Genomic DNA, 17336 nt, shown 5'->3' with positions numbered 1-17336 from the left:
TTGAAATTGGGGTAAATTGAGACCAATTGGATATACATTTGAGGTGATTTGGGGAAAATATGGGCCGTTAAAGGGCAATTTGGGGGTTTTGATCAAAGATGGTTAAATTAGCCAAATTTGATCATGTGATAGTTGAGAAAAATGAAATTAGAAATATTTGGGAGGTTTTGGGAATTTTTGGGATTTTTTGGAATTTTCAAAATTTTTTGCCAAAGAGGGGTAAGGAGGGGTATTTTGGTAATTTGGCCAATTTTGGTGATTTTGGGTAATTTGAGTGTTTTCAAGGTGTTTGAAATGATTTTGAACAAGTTTGGGTATTTTGGCTAGATTTGGAGATTTTGGCCAAATTTGGAGTCCCAAAGGTATCTGGGTAATTTGGGGGAATTTAGGGGCAATAGGGTAGGTTGGGTATCTTGATAGAGTTAGATTGCCAACCATCATAAGTAAGCCATGGATCAATGGAAACCCCATTTTTGGGTCCTCTATGTAGTGGTCTAAGCTAAACCCTAGGGCTAATGGGTTTAGGTAAAGGGATCACCTACATGAGTCTCCCAAAGTATCAAGGGACCAAAGCCTAGAAGTTTAAGTTTAGGATTGTGAGTGATTGTGAGTGCAAATATGTACCTTAAGCCCTAGAACAACACCCAAGGTCCAGCAGTCCTAAGGGTGACTCATCTTGAGTTTCCCCCATAGTGACCCCACCTACTAAGTGCTAGAGGTTAGGACCAATATCTGGAACTTCAAGTTGAGTAAAGAGGAGTGTAGAATTTCTAATGGTGAAGGTTCCTTATCTATTTTTCTAAGAATGGTCAATAGGAAAGTCCTATAGCTAGACCTTAGGCTACTAAAGAGGAAAAATTAAACCTCAACCAAAAGTGAGGTCAACAGGTGGTTACAACCACCTACTAAGCCAATTGGTGCCTCAAAAACCTCTTCGAAATTCATGAAAACCAATTTTACTCTTCGAGTAACTACCACTGGCGCTTAAGCGAGGGGTCTCGGCGCCTAAGCGCAGCCTTCTCTGTTTAACCGGCGCTTAGGCGCCAAAACTCTTTTGCACAATCTCTTTTGGCTTAAGCGCCAGATCTAATGCTTAGGCGCCAAAACTCTTTTGCACAATGTTTATTTGATCTGCTCCAAATTTGATCCATTTTCACTCCTTTAAGCATTTTTTTCCATTTTTACTTGTATCTGCAAGAAAAACACAAAAATACCTTCCATTAAAGTGCAATATCTTAAAAATAGGTATAAAAATGTGTCTAAAAATACTATATATTTTAGGTGTATCAGTTAGCTAACATTGTACCGATTAAGAAGAAAAATGGACAAATCCGTGTATGTGTTGACTTCAGAGATTTGAACAAAGCGTGTCCAAAAGATGAATTTCCGCTGCCAATACCAAAAATGTTGGTGGACATTACTTCGACACATGAAATTATTTCATTTATGGATGGATCATCAGGGTACAATCAAATCAAGATGGCTCCATAAGTTGCAGCACTTACAGCCTTCAGGACACCTATCAGGATTTTTTGCTACACAGTGATGCCGTTTGGGTTAAAGAATCTCGGAGCAACATATCAACGAGCTATGATGAAGATTTTTGATGATCTCATTCACAATAAAGTGAAATGCTATGTGGATGATTTGGTAATCAAGAGTAAATAAAAAATAAACCATTTGTACGATTTCAGGATCGTGTTCGAACAGTTACAACGATATGACCTTAAGATGAATCCCTTAAAGTGCGCCTTCGGCGTTACCTCCGAGAAATTTCAAGGATTCATTGTCCGTCATCAGGGAATCAACATCAACTGATATAAGATTAAAGCTATCTTGGAAATTCCTCCTCTCAAAACCTTGAAACAACTATGTTCCTTTCAAAGGACGTTGGCATATCTAAGACGCTTTTTTTCTAATCTCTCACGTAGGTGTCAGCCCTTCTAGGACTTAATTAAAAAGGATGCCAAATTTGTTTGGGAAGAGAAATGACAGTGAGCCTTCAAGGACATTAAGAAATACTTAATGAAACCTCCTGTTTTGGCAGTCCCTATCTCGGGAAAATCATTGATAATTTATGTCGCGGCCTTAAATGACTCTCTCGAAGCCCTCTTAGCCCAAGCTAATGACGAGGGTAAGGAATACAGACTATACTACTTGACTCGTCGTTTAATACCGATGGAGATAAGGTATCCAACAATTGAGAAGCATTGTCTAGCATTAATTTTCATTTCCCAGAAACTCAGACATTACATGCTTTCTCATAGGATTACCCTAATTTCAAAAGTTAATCCGTTGCAATATGTTGCAATATTTGATAACCGTTGCAATATTTGATAACCCGACCAACACTCTTTAGACGTCTAGCAAGATGGTTGATGATTTTTAATATAAATTTTGTTTCCCTCCATGCTATCAAGTGACAGATTTTAGCAGATTTTATCGCTGCACACCCACTTCCAGCTGGGTCCCCTCTTAATGACGAGTTACAAGATGAGCAGGTGTTACAAATGGAATTCTCTAGTACGCAATGTTGGGATATGTACTTAGACGGAGCTTCGTCAGCTAGAAAAGACAAAGGATTAGGAACAATTATACCAGGCAAAGCAGGTATTGGTTTGGTTTTCATCACACCAGATAAGGGTATGTTGAGGTTCTCATACCACCTGACAGAGCCGTGTACAAATAACGAAGCGAAATATGAAGCCTTAATCACCGGATTGGAGTTATCAATCTCGATGAAAATAATGGATATTGTCATCCATGGTGACTCTCAACTTATCATCCAACAAGTCGTTGGACAATATAAGATTTTGAAACCAAGGTTAGCAGAATGCCATCAGTACATGATGAAGCTACTGGAGTAGATTCCTAATGTGACTCTCTACTGAATTCCTCAAGAAGATAGTGCCCATGCTGATGCTCTAGCAAAACTTTCAAAAGAATTAGCATGTCTTCTGGAGGATTCCCTTGACATCACAACACAAGGATGACAGGCTTTGTCTCGAATCGACCTCGACAATCTACACAAGCTCGGAAGAGAAGAAGAAACGATGATTACGATTGCTGATATCAATGAAGATTGGCGTAAGACATTAATAGAATATTTGCAAACTGAAAAGCTGTCAGAAGACAAGTTAGCAGCACACCACATCATAAGAAGGGCTATGTCATTCGCCTTAGTGGGTGATGTCCTCTATAGAAGATCATTTGATCAGATGTGGCTACGATGTTTGAGCAGAGGCAAAGCCCAAAATATTGTCAAAAAGGTACACGCCAGATTGTGTGGTGCTCATCAGTTAGAGCCAAAGATGAAAGTGAAGATCAAAAGACTCAGATATTATTGGCCGGTAATGATGTCCGATTGTATGGATACAACTAGAAGATGTCACCAATGCCAAGTGCATGGGGTTCTCTTGCACCAACCTCCAAATGTGCTACACCCAACAGTTACCTCGTGGCCATTCGAGTGTTGGGGCACAGACATAATAGGTCTGATAGACCCTACGTCTTCCAAAGGACACATATTTATACTTACCGCTACAGATTAATTTTCCAAATGAGCAGAGGTAGTGTGTTTACGAGAGGTTACAGTAGAGCACATCCTTCAGTTCTTCAAAAGCCAAGTCGTCTGCAGTTTTGGAGTTTCGTGCAGAATAATCTCCAACAATGGGATAGCCTCCAAAAGCACAAAAATAAAAAAATTTTGTCAAATGGCACGGGATAGACTGGAGATACTCTACGATCTACTATCCCACAATAAATTGCCTAGTTGAGGCCTTCAACGAGACACTGGTATATATTTTGAAGGAGATACTGGATGAAAACAGTAGAGTTTAGCATAACAGATTTCTAGAAGCTTTTTGGGCCTACTAGAAAACGTTCAACACTCCCACTCAATGTACATCCTACAAGCTTGTATACGGTTCCAAGGCCGTACTACTGCTAGAGGTCCAGACATCGTCTCTCAGAGTTGTTATTGCCAATAAACTTACAATAGAAGAAAGTGCAAAAATCAAACTTGAAGAATTGGAAAGTCTTGAAGGAAAATGACTAGAAACACAACAAGATCTGAAGCTTTACCAAACAAAGATGGTACAAGCTCGTGAGAAATTGGCCACCCAAGGACATTCAAAGTTGGTGACCTCATTCTTGTTATCAAAAGGCCTATTCTTGCACGCCGCAAGATAGGTGGAAAATTCGAGCCAACTTGGGAAGGACCATTTGTTGTAGAAAAGTCTACACAGGAGGAGCCTACTAGCTAGTGGATTTTTGAGGTGAAAGACCCATCTTGCCAATCAATGGACGATACTTGAAGACATACCATGCAACTTGACGCTGCTTAGAATTTCCTTTTTAAAATTTTGATTATTATGGGGTTATTTATTTTTGCCAAACGTCTATGCCCGGGTCCAAAATTTTGTAATAAAATTAACCTGAATAAAATGAGAACTTTTGAAGTTACACACTTTAATTTTCTCTTTTCTACCTTAAAATTTTGGTATTTTACTATATTAAAAAATATATATATATACACATAAATAATTTTTTCAACAATATAAAATAAAATTTTCTCTAATAAAATTTTTTTTTTTGTTCTTGTTCCTGCTAAATTTCAGCGCGCTGATGTTTTTCCTATCGTCTGCATAGAAAATGTCAGGCTAGAAGCTGATTTTTGCTTTTAAAGAAGGCTAGAATCTCGTACTTAACGAGGAAAGGGCACTGCAGGGTGGCACCATAGACTTTGACATGGACTTTAGTCAAGTCGACATGGACTATGAGGGTCCCCTGATGGATGTGGTTAGTCGTCGAGAAAAAAGAGGGGCTACCATCGCTGTTTAAAAGTCAGCACCAGGGAGAATTCCTCACTAAAGGGAAAAAAATGTGATAATACAACAAGATTCGATGGAGGGGACTAGTTGCCTGCTATCTATGATAATTGCACCAACCGGAGGCCTAGTCGCTGCTAATGACGAAAGACTGTCAAACGCAATGCTGCGAAGAACTCAACGCAGAAATGCCAACCACCAAAAACATAGAGCTTTCTTGGGTGAAGAAAGAAGACACTAACAGGAGGCAAAAAGTTTACTTACCCCTATTCCTGAGGAGAAAATCTATGATCCAGACATGAGAGAGACTTCCTCCAGCTTGCCCACCACAGAGGATGAGTCTGAGTTTGCTACAGAGCCGAAGATACCGGGAGTTTCAGATAATCTTTTTGCGGGTTGCTTGACATGCAACAGCAAAATTCTCACATGTACACCAGCTACAGGGGCATTTGTGGAATGCCTGGACTGTAATTTTCTCCACCTAAAATGCTACAGTACTCTAGAGGAGTACACGTCTGCCGATGACAAATTTCAGGTCACCGATCACCCAATGGAGGAATCATATATTCCGCTGGATACAGAGACAACACCAACCTAGATTCGTATCATTATTGAAATGAGCGAGCATCCTCGACAACCACCAATCATCACCATGGCAGAATACTACAAAATGAGTAAAGTGAACAAAAGGGAATTTGAATTCTATGAAGAAGTTCAAGGAAGGTTCAATATATACTGGAAGGCTTGGAACTGTATACCAGAGTCTTCTTCGAAAGGGATGAAAGAAGTATTCTCGACTGCATCTTTGATTTAAGAGACAGGGGTCTAGCAGACCTTTTGATGGAAGGAATTTATTCTGAGCCACGAAAATGGATGCATGGAAAAGGCAAAATCACAATATAATGTGGTTGCTATTACAATTTCACCCAAGACAGACAAGGAAATCCCCCCCGGGAATTTGAGATACGATGAGGTGGATCCGCTACCTCCCATGATAAAATGGATGACCAAGAGAAAGGTCCGATGAAGCATACTTCCAGCCGAATGTATTCCTAAGAGCTGTATCATTAATATATACGATGAAGGTGACTGCATTCCCCCACATATAGACCATCATGATTTTGTGAGACATTTTTACACGGTCTCCTTCATGAGAAAAAACAACATTTTATTTGGAAAAGAAATAGATGTCATTGGGCCAGGCGAGTTCAAAGGATCCGTGGAGATTCCGCTACCAGTGGGTTCAGTGCTGGTTCTTAAAGGAAATGGAGCAGACATCGCTAAACATTGCATTCTAGGGGTATGACGCCATAGGGTTTCTGTAACTTTCTGAAGAATGGATGACAACAAAATGCCATAAGGATTCCAGGAAGATCCGGAGTTGGAAGAGCTACTGCCTTACGATCTATGAGAGGGTAGCTCCTCTAAGCACATGCAAAGGGAACTCTTATCCTGGAGCATGGCTTAGTAGGTCAACTCGATCAGGAGCTCACCCTAGAAGAGATGGACACTCAGGGGATACCTTTTGTATTGCGTTTTGACACAGCAGATATGATCATATATGTACCAGATATGCTCAGCTTGTGATTTGTACCCAACATTAGATATCTTCAGATGTAATTTGATGCATTCGACATATTGTTCCTTTTGAGGCTTTGACCTGTACTCAATCTATAACACTTATTGAAGCAGATTAATGAAATCTCTTTCAGAATTTTGCCTATTTGTTCAATTTCCTTTTCATGTGATGGATAAAAAGCCATATAACCATACGTTGGTTCTAAACTACAAAGAACAAAGAACAAAACAATAAAAACTTAATAATAAAGTTCAAATAAAACACTCTTTTGAAAATCAATCAACCAATGAAAATTAAATTTTGAAAAACATGTTTTGAAAATTAAACGTGATAAAAATAACAAGAAAAATGAAAATAAATCTATTATGTTGTTTCTCTCAATTTTGAGGTCTCTTACTCTTTGCTCGAGGAGCACGGCCATCTTTATCTGCACTAAATCTCACAAAATTTCACATATCTTCCTCACCAATGTTAGCACTATCACATGACACATATCTATGGGTTCAATACCAAAAACTCTCAATTCTCATTTCAGAATTAGTCCCAAACTTCTGTTTCCTTCCTTTCGAGGTCGGTTCCTCGCTTTCGATCCTTTTTCTCACAATGATTCCTAAATTTCAATTCTCATTTTGGAATCAGTCCCTAACTTATGATTCCTTCCTTTCGAGGTAGGTCCCTAACTTTCGATCCTCTTTCTAAGATTGATCCCTAAATTTTAATTCTCATTTCAGAATCAGTCCCTAATTTTTGATTCCTTCCTTTCGAGGTGAGTCCCTAACTTTCGAACCACTTTCTGAGATTGATCCCTAAATTTCAAATCTCATTTAGGAATCAATCCCTAACTTCTGATTCCTTTCTTTTCCTTTCTTTCGAACTTCTGATTCCTTTCTTTCGAGGTTGGTCCCTAACTTTTGATTCTCTTTCTGAGATTGATCCCTAAATTTTAATTCTCATTTTGGAATCAGTCTCTAACTTCTGATTCCTTCCTTTCGAGGTCTGTCCCTAACTTTCGACCCTCTTTCGGAGATTGATCCCTAAATTTCAATTCTCATTTCGGAATCAGTCCCTAACTTTTGATGCCTTTCTTTCGAGGTCGGTCCATAACTTTTGATCCTCTTTCTGAGATTGATCCCTAAATTTCAATTCTCATTTTGGAATCATTCCCTAACTTCTGATTCCCTCTTTTCAAGGTCGGTCTCTAACTTCTGACCCTCTTTCTGAGATTGATCACTAAATTTCAATTCTCATTTTTTGGAATCAGTCCCTAAATTATGATTCCCTCCTTTTAAGTTTGGTCCCTAACTTCTAACCCTCTTTCCTGACTCTCTTTCTAAGATTGATACTTAAATTTCAATTCTCATTTTTAGAATTAGTCCCTAAATTTTGATTCCCTTCTTTTGAGTTCGGTACCTAAATTTTGACTCTCTTTTGAGATTGCTACTTAAATTTTACTTCTTATTTTTGGAATCAGTCCCTAAATTCTAATTCCCTCCTTTTAAGGTAGGTCCCTAACTTCCGATCTTTTTTCTGAGATTGATCCCTAAATTTCAATTCCCATTTTAGAATCAATTAATCCCTAACTTCTGATTCCTTCCTTTTGAGGTAAGGCCCTAACTTCCGATCCTTTTTCTGAGAATGATCCCTAAATTTCAATTCTCATTTCAAAATCAGTCCCTATTTTCTAATTCCTTCCTTTCGAGGTATTGATACTTAAATTTCAATTCTCATTTTTGGAATCAGTCCCTAAATTCTGATTCCCTCCTTTCGAGATCACTACCTAAATTCTGACTCTTCTTTTCAAGATTGATACCCATATTTCAATTCTTATCTTGGGGTCAGCACCTACATACTGATTCCCATCCTCTTTAAAAACCTAAAACTTGATAATTTGAAACCCACTCTCCACTCCCCAGTGAGAGTCTCTAGTCCTTGATTTTGATCAGATAATCATCTGCTATGTTCCTCAGCAGAAACATCTAGCACTCAATTTTACACTATTTTCTAGGTCTGTTGACTTAGGAGTCTATGTTGATTTTGTTGATCTCATCGATCAATGCCAATACGCACGGTGTGCTTTGCCCAACACACCACAACTATTGGGGATCCATTTGTTGACCTCACTTTCGGTTGAGGTTTAGTTTTACCTCTTTAGTTGCCTAAGGTCTAGTAATAGGACTTTCCTGTTGACTATTCATAGAAAATTAGAAAAGGATCCTTGACCCTTAGAAATTCTAAGCTCTTCCTTCCTCAACTTGAAGTTCCACATATTGGTCCTTGGTCCTAACCTCATATTGGTCCTAACCTCAAGCACTTAGTAGGCGGGGTCAGTATGGAGGATCTCAAGGAGAGTCCCCATAGGACTGTTTGACCTTAGGGTTGACCCTAGGTGTTGTTCTAAAGCTAGTTCACTCACTACACTCACTATAATCTATATCCACTCACAACCCTAAACCTTAACTTTTTAACTTTGATCACTTGATGCCTTCATCTTTGGGAGACTCATGTAGATGGTACCCTAGACCCAACAACCCTAGGCTAGGGTTTAGCTAAGACTTGTACATAGAGGACCCAAACGGGGATTTCATTGATCCATAGCTCATGTAAGGTTGTTGACACCCTAATTCTACCGAAGTTTCCAATTTGGTCTTTTTACCCCCAAACCTACCCAAATTACATAAACACCCCCAAATCCCAAATTTGGCCAAAAATCCCAATTTCACCCAAAATAACCAAATTTGTTCAAAATTAATTTCAAACCATTTCAAAATACCCAAATTACCCAAAACCACTAAAAAATTCTGAAATTACCAAAATACCCTCAAAATTGCCAAAATTACAAAAATACCCGTCACACCCCAAAATTTTTCATAACCTAAAAAATCACTTCAAATGTCTTCAAAACCAATTTGGACCCTCCTGTTAGATACAATTTTGCCAATTTGACCATTTTGACCAAAACCCCCAAATCACCTTTAAAGGCCGAATTTCCCAAAATTCATCCCAAATGTCCATCAATTTAGACCAAATTTCCCTCAATTTCAATTCTAAACTCAAATTCACCTTTCATATAACCAATCCAAACCAAATCTAAGCCTAATTGGCCCATGCTTTGAGCACAATGTTGATCCAAATCAAAACCTCAATTTTGACCATATGACTTAATCTCACCTAATTGAACCCCACAACCTACTCAATTTGCTCCACTTCAAATACTAAACTCTTCATAACAATCATACACATCAAATTTAACCTTCAATTGGCCTTGGTGAATCCTCAATTTTACTTAATTTTAACCCAAATAAAAAAATCCCCAAATTTGCCCTAAATTGGCTGTCTCCAAATTCCACCAGATTGAATGCCCTAACCCCACAATTGACACCCAATTTATGTTGAAAACTCTTCATGACATTCCTATAGACCATTTTAAACCATCAATTTGGACTTATCCTAACCTAGGCCCAAGTCTAGTATAACTTGCCTAAATTGACCAAATCTCAAAATCCTTCAAATTAAATCCTTCAAATTGAGCTTTCTCAAAATCCTTCAAATTGAGCTTCTAATTGAACTCAAATCATTTCAATCCTTCACCAAAAATCTTCATGACAATCACCTACACAATTTTGATCAATCAATTGGGCTCAAATTAATGGCTAGGCTAACCTGAACCCAACTTCTAGTCTTTTTGAACCAAGTTGGACCCATGCACCAAAATTGACTTAGCCATCCTAAAGTCACCAAATTAGTCCACAACCACTAAGCACACCTTATTGACCAGGCTAAACCCTCTCAAACCACCCAAGTATGCTATGGACCAATGGGTCACTAAATTAAGGGATCTTATCCCATTTTTGGGCCTTAACCAAAAATCTCTTTCATCATCACTTACCATTGGGAGTAAATTATAATTAAGCTTCCCTTGTCTCACCTAACCTTTTGGCCCCCACCCCTGGCTCTGACGACCATCCTAGTGGATGGAAAACACAAAAATTGAGACCCTCAAGCTCAAATTAAAACCCGATTTCAACCTTAGAGGCTAGCTCATCCCAATGGCTCTTTGGAGCTTCTCAGCCCTCCACCTAAGCACCATTTTACACCCATCAATTAGCCCTAAGCTCCGCCCTAAGCTCCTCTATTTAATCAGCCCCTCCATGGCCAAAGAGAGGAGAGTGCCAAAATCCTTAGGGAAACTCTGTCCAATTGCTTTCAGACACTCTCCATTAACTCCTAAGCTCATTGCCACCATTTTCCCCCATTGATCCCCAGTGTGAAAGCCCAATTTTGAGCTCAAACTTTCAGTTCAAACCAGGACATCTCTCCACATTCCACCAAAATTAAATTAATTGTACACACACCATCCCTAGAGTAAGAGGAGTTGATTCCCCATAAAAACCCTCTCTGAAAGAGTCCCTAAGGTAGCTCTAGACTAACACCTGAAATCGAGCTTGATCAAAATCATACCAAGACAATTCAACAAGATTTGGGACATCATCTAGAGGTTTTTTGGATCCAATCGAAGGTACCACAACCATCTGATTGAGACATTCCCTCTTAGATAAAGGTATTGAACTCTAACCCTAAACCGAGCTTATTTTGACTCTCCATACATATTTGTTGTATTTCATACCGCATATATCGTATAGATATGCTCATCTCGAGTAGATGATGGTTTAGAAACAAACCCCATGTGATTTTGTTGAGTCTAGCTTGAGTGTGAATGACTCACGAGTTAGGTCACTTAGGAACGATAAACGAATGTCGTCCGATCATGCGTTTATCCATTGGATGGTCCTGATGAAGCCGAACGAGGATACGATCTGTAAAGTGCGGTCCGCATGACAGCTGAGCAGGATGGCTGCGTCAAATGGCGGAGCGCCACGTGTTCTTTCGAAGCCGCCTAGGATCCAGTCAACGCCGCTCGGGATAAGTAGAAAAATAGAGATTTTTGAATTATTTTAAGTGCCTAACTTTCAAAAATCCATATCTTTCTATAGAAAAAAATAGAAAAATAAAAGAAAAATACCCTCTTGCTCAGTGAAAAGAGGAGAATAATGTGGACTAAAAATAAAAATTATTTTCTTATTCCCTGACTTTTAATGAATTAAATACCCTATGTGGTATTTCAATTCTCTATGACTAAATATTACTCACCATGGCTTAAAATTTTGAGGGTTTATTCCTCATGATAGAGGCCATGTCTTCTGATTTTTCCAATGTCAGAGGACACCTCTATGCTTCTAGCCCTAATATTCAAGCTAAAGTGATTTTTTTCGTTATTTTAATTATATAAGTGAAAATATCTCTTGGAACATTATGGGAATACTTTTAGTAGGTTTGCTGTGGTCATAAAAGTCTAGGAAAAATATTGTGATGTTTTGAATCATCTTGTATACTTCCATGCTTAATTAAATGCATATACCTTATACTAATTTATGTAAATCACACACTTATCAAAAATTAAAAAAATCACTTCCCCACTATTCATAAAAAATCATATTTATTCACTGTAAAAATATCCAAATTATTTGACTTAGTTTAAGCATTAAAATGGGGTTTTAAGGAAACCTTATATTTTTGTATAAAAAAAATTATCTTAAATTAAATAAGCATAGAAAAATTATGAAATTTGTTTCTCTATGTTTCTTGTGACTAGGGGCATTTAATAAAAATAAAATCCATTTTTGTGAATATATTTCATTTTTAAAATGTATTTTGAATTAAAAATAATTAAAAAAATGAAAATTTTCAAACATACAAAAATGGTTCAAAATGAGTGGAAATGTCCTATGATCACTTAGAATTCATTAGGATATTTTTCCTAATTTTTCTAAGTTGATATATAAATTTTAAAAGCTTAAAAATGAATTTTTCATATTTTTCCATTAAGGTAACTTTAATAAATAAATTAAAAATCACAAAAATACAAGACTTGGTTCTCTGAGTTTTTTAAATTCAGAGAGGTCTATTAAAAATATAAAAATGACTTTTTGTGATTGAAACATTATTTTCTATTTAATTTAATCATTGAAATTGATTAAAAATTAAATAATATTAATAAAAAATTAATTAAAAAAATCATGAAATTTTGCTTAAGTGTTTCTCTAACCTTAAAAGACCTCTAATAATTTTTTTATGAATACAAAATTTATTTTGGATACTTAAATAAATTAATCTTTGAAAATATTATCTTCTAAATTTAAATAATTATCTAGATTAAATTAAAACTTTGAGATGTCCACATGTTCTCCTCCAACATTATAATTACCTCATGAATATGACACTTTAAACCCTCAAAGTCATTTCAGTTGTGTTTAATAAATTATGAGGTGAAGTTCCCCAAGGGCAAAGAGGTAATTTTAGACTTTGGTGCCTTAATCAAAGTTTAGGATTAACCAAAGGTAAAATGGGTAATTTTGAACTTAATAAACATATTTGGATGATTGAAATACAATGGGATTAACAGGTAGGAACCCACTCACCACCTTTGCACAACGTCAACAAGATCATAAACCTCATAGTCTTCATGACTTGGAAGTCAACTAAGATCGGACGATTCTTAAGTGACGGGCTTAAGTCGGAAAGATGGAAATTCACTTTTCTCAAGCCCAAAGCTGAGGATGGTTTGACCATTTGATAAGAATACGTATCACTGAAATCAAAATTTTGATAATCACATTTTCAACTATCATGATTGTTAAAGGCTTAGTAGTGACATAGGCTCAATGTCTAAGCTCAATTGATCGGATTTAGAAGATAACATAATTGGTGATTAACATCGTTAAACACTACAAGCCTGACCTTAATTGTGGGAACCATAATCTTAAATAGCCTAAACTTGCCTTAGGTGCACCCATTCACATAACTTTTAAATAAAATATCAATTGACTAATCGGGTATCCTACCGTTGGAATAATTAAATTGTTAAGTTTTACTGAGCAACGGGTTAGTCACACTTCAGCCTGGATGATTAATGGAACATTATGATAAGCCAAAAGGAACTCAGAACATTTCAACAGGTCTTCCAAGTGATCTAAGGTCATGCCTCGAGCATTTTTAAATCTATTGGACATTCTGAAGGGCAAATTGGATTTTTCAAATTTTGTTCTAAAATTATCCACTAGGATCTACCATGATTCAATAAAATCATAACTTGGGGTTTGGTAACTAAACCTAAAGGGGTTTGGTAACTAAACCTTCATCTACTTTTGCAATTTAAATTCCTTGCAACATTATATACATGCCTTGCAAGTACTGACCTTTCAAGAGGTGGAACGAGAAGTCTCGCCGGTATGCTTTTATAGTTTACAATACCGTATTTTCTTTTAGTTTCCACCCTGTATTTTTATACTTAAAAAACTTTCATGTTAAACAACGATGTCACTCTGCATGAAAACCAAAATAGCTAGGGTAGTCGTGAAAACAAAACCAAAACTAAAATCAACCTAGATAAAACTCACCGCAACAACATTCAAAATATAAAATAACTGAATTTAATCATAAACATCACAAAATAGGAATTTCAACTCAATTTAGACGTCTCTATCGGATGATCAGAAATCCCGCGGACTAGGCAACCTACGACTGCTAACGAGACTTCACATGATCTAAATTAAAGTATGGAACTCATTTAATTGAGTTTAGTAAATTCATTTGGACTAAGTGAAGCTGAAAGAAAATAGTGGCACTGGAATGAGAAAACAGTAGGAACCTAACCAGTATGCTCTAAAAAACTTTAATACGCCCCATAAATTTTAAAGAACCTTAACCATAGGGACATCTGATCTGACATTATAACCTGACACATTAGAAAACTTAAACTCTTCCCGACGAGGAGCTTAGAGTTAGCATTGTGGGCAGCACGACCATCTTCAACAGCAAGAGGATCTACAACAACACATCTTTCCTTATAATTAAACAACCAAGCTATAGGATTTAAAGGTTGTTTGCTTATGCAACATAAAGCCTCACCCTATCTTTAGGCTTTTGTATAGCTCTGCTAAACAATATAAGCCCTAACTCATCTTAAGATTCTGAGGTTGTCATTGATTTCGAGGTTGTTGTCCGATTTCGAGGTTGTTGTCCGTCACGACCTAAAATCTCACATCTTCCAGGCTATTTGAGTGATCGTTTCACACGAATGTAAGCCCTAACTTAAAAAATATAGTAGGATGAAACATTTAAATAATTTCTCCTTAAAATCAAAGCCAAACAATAGGATAGACCGGGAAGTCATTGAGGTCTCCTCTGGATCTATGACATCCCCTAGTTCTTCCTCCTTTGGATTCAACAATAAATGCTCCAAATTGGAGTCATTCCCCTTTCACACCTCTTTGTCCAATCTCGTTGAAAATTTTTATCCTTTGACCTTTTTGAAGATAACATTTCCTGATTTTTATCGAAAGTTTTCTTAGGTGACTTCAGTTATCTAAGATGTAATTAATTAGAGAGGCTTGCTCTTATACGAAGCTTTTCCAAACCCAGCTTAACATAAACCTTATTTAATTCTTCAAATTAAATAGGAGAATTTATCGGCAAATAAAATGATTTTTGTAGACCAAACAGATGTCATATATTTCTTAGTTTATTTAATCGAGCTCCCTCAAGTCTTGTATTTATCTTTCGGGATATATACATGGTTTGAAGTGTAGTGTTCTTTCATTTGAACTATAAAAAATATGGGATCAGTTTGATTTCACATTTTATTCAACTTATATACATATATATAAATTAAATGTCTTTCTGAAGCGGGCGAGAAGATTCTGATTCTGGTGACCGAAAACTTCTAATGGGCAACTCCACAACCAAAAATAGTGCCAACATATACGTATCGTCCAAGTGAAATAGGGCTCTAATGGAGTCCTAAATATCGATCCAGTAGGGAAGCTGGAAATTTATATAAGCTAGGTAATTATATTCATAAAATAAAAATAAAAATAAAAACAAAGTAAAGTGTGAAGTTTGAAATTAAACTACTTAAGTGAAATGCTTCTAAATATGCAGATGTACGACTATAACAAGTAAATTAAACTAAATACTAAACTTTCAAAAATAAATTACTGAAATAAAATAAAGGTTTTTGTGGACAAAAAGTTCAAGTATGAGAAAAGATCATTCCCCTTTAGAAATAAAAATATGGCTTGTGAAGAATTTAAAATCATTTGAAAAATATACTTAAAATTTGTTTTGTGCGAAATAGGAACAATCTTATGCTCTACCCTCTTCCAAGAGCTATACAAAACATTGATTAATCCAGAGTTTGGTCCCTATATCATGCTGGGAGGATGCCGGCTGTCACTCTAGAGCTCCCACTACTCCATCTCATGAGGGCTAACATGCTAGCATTAGTTTCCAATCAACTGAATAAAAATGGGGATTCTAATCTGTCACCTTAAAATCTTCAATTTTACATCCAACAAAGTATATTTTCCTATTTATTTGCACCCAATCACATCGATGAAATACTCTCCCATGAAATCAAATGTGATTCTCCCTTTATTGTAGAAATCATATCCCCTTTTCAAAACATATAATTCTCAACACATTTTAATAATTCAATTGGTCAGATTGAAAAGTAAATTAAGTTTAGAGTTCAAATCATCATAAATTATTGATATTTGAAACTGTAGAAAATAAAATCAACTCTTCACAAAACCATTTCTTCAAAGTAGGGAGAAGGATAAAGAAGACTACTCAAAATTCATGAGAAGGATACGATAAAACATGAAATTTAATATATAAAAAACAAGTTTACAAACAAAAGAAATGAAAAGTAGAACTTAACTCACAATCCTTCCTAAGAAAATTAAAATCGTAGAAAATAAAATCAATCCTTCACAAAACCATTTCAGAAAACCAAATCAGTTCATCACAAAACATTTATTCAAAGTAGGAAGGATAAAGAAGGCTACTTAGAATTCATGAGAAGGATATGATAAAACACGCATTTCATGTATAAAAATAAGTTTACAAACAAAAGAATGGAAAAGTACAACTTAACTCACAATCCTTCCCAAGAAAATCCTTAGAAGTTCTCTACAAAAGCCTTTCCCTCTTTACAATCTCTCCCAATTCTCTCTTAGAAATGTAATGAAGAAGAAATCTCTCACCTTCCCTCTCCTCTTACAACCCTAGAAGAAAATCTCCTCCTTTTTCTCTCTCTAACTCACGCCTATCCTCTGTCTCTAACTTTTCTGCCCCCCCTTTCCAAGTCCCTTCAAAAGTTCCCCTCCGTTGGCTACCTCTCCTCTCTGAAAAGAGTCTCAATTCACTCCAAAATTCAAAATTCAAAAGTTTGAATTTCAAAAGATGTGCCTCCTTGATCCAAGAGTCAAATCTCTTCAAATTGGAACCTTCCAAAGTGTCTACATGCATTGAATCACTCCATGGGGTGCTTAGAATACGAGTCCCTTTGAAAATTTGCACAAAATTTGTCTCGAAATGCCTTAATTTGAAAATTTCAAGCTTGGTGCATCATGCGCTAATCTGGCGCATCATGCGCCTGCGCTCTAGATTTTGATCCATCATGTGCCAAACCCCAAAATTGGCTGTTTTTGCTCCAAATTTTGTTCTTTTTGCCAATTTTGCTCCAATTGCCTAAAAATAGTATACTTGCAACAAAAACATAAAAAAAGGTATTCTTTAAAGTGCAATATCACCAAGAATAGACACAAGAAGGGTACTTAAAAGATTATAATATTTTTGTGGATCAAAATCCACCAAACTTAAATGTTACTTGTCCTCAAGTGACACTTTTATTAAATAAAAGCATGTGAATTTAGGATAGAGATTAACTTATCACTTCTACACTTTAGTTCAATAAATAGAAAAGCAAAATTTAAGAAAAAAATATTTAATAACTTAGGTTCCAACTCCATGTCTAGGAATATCTAGTAGTAAAATTTATGATTTCTGAATCTCTATTCTTTTCAAGA

The sequence above is a fragment of the Phalaenopsis equestris genome, unplaced genomic scaffold (assembly GCF_001263595.1).
Source record: "Phalaenopsis equestris unplaced genomic scaffold, ASM126359v1 Scaffold001265, whole genome shotgun sequence".
Taxonomy (NCBI): domain Eukaryota; kingdom Viridiplantae; phylum Streptophyta; class Magnoliopsida; order Asparagales; family Orchidaceae; genus Phalaenopsis; species Phalaenopsis equestris.
Note: the sequence above shows the minus strand (reverse complement) of the source record.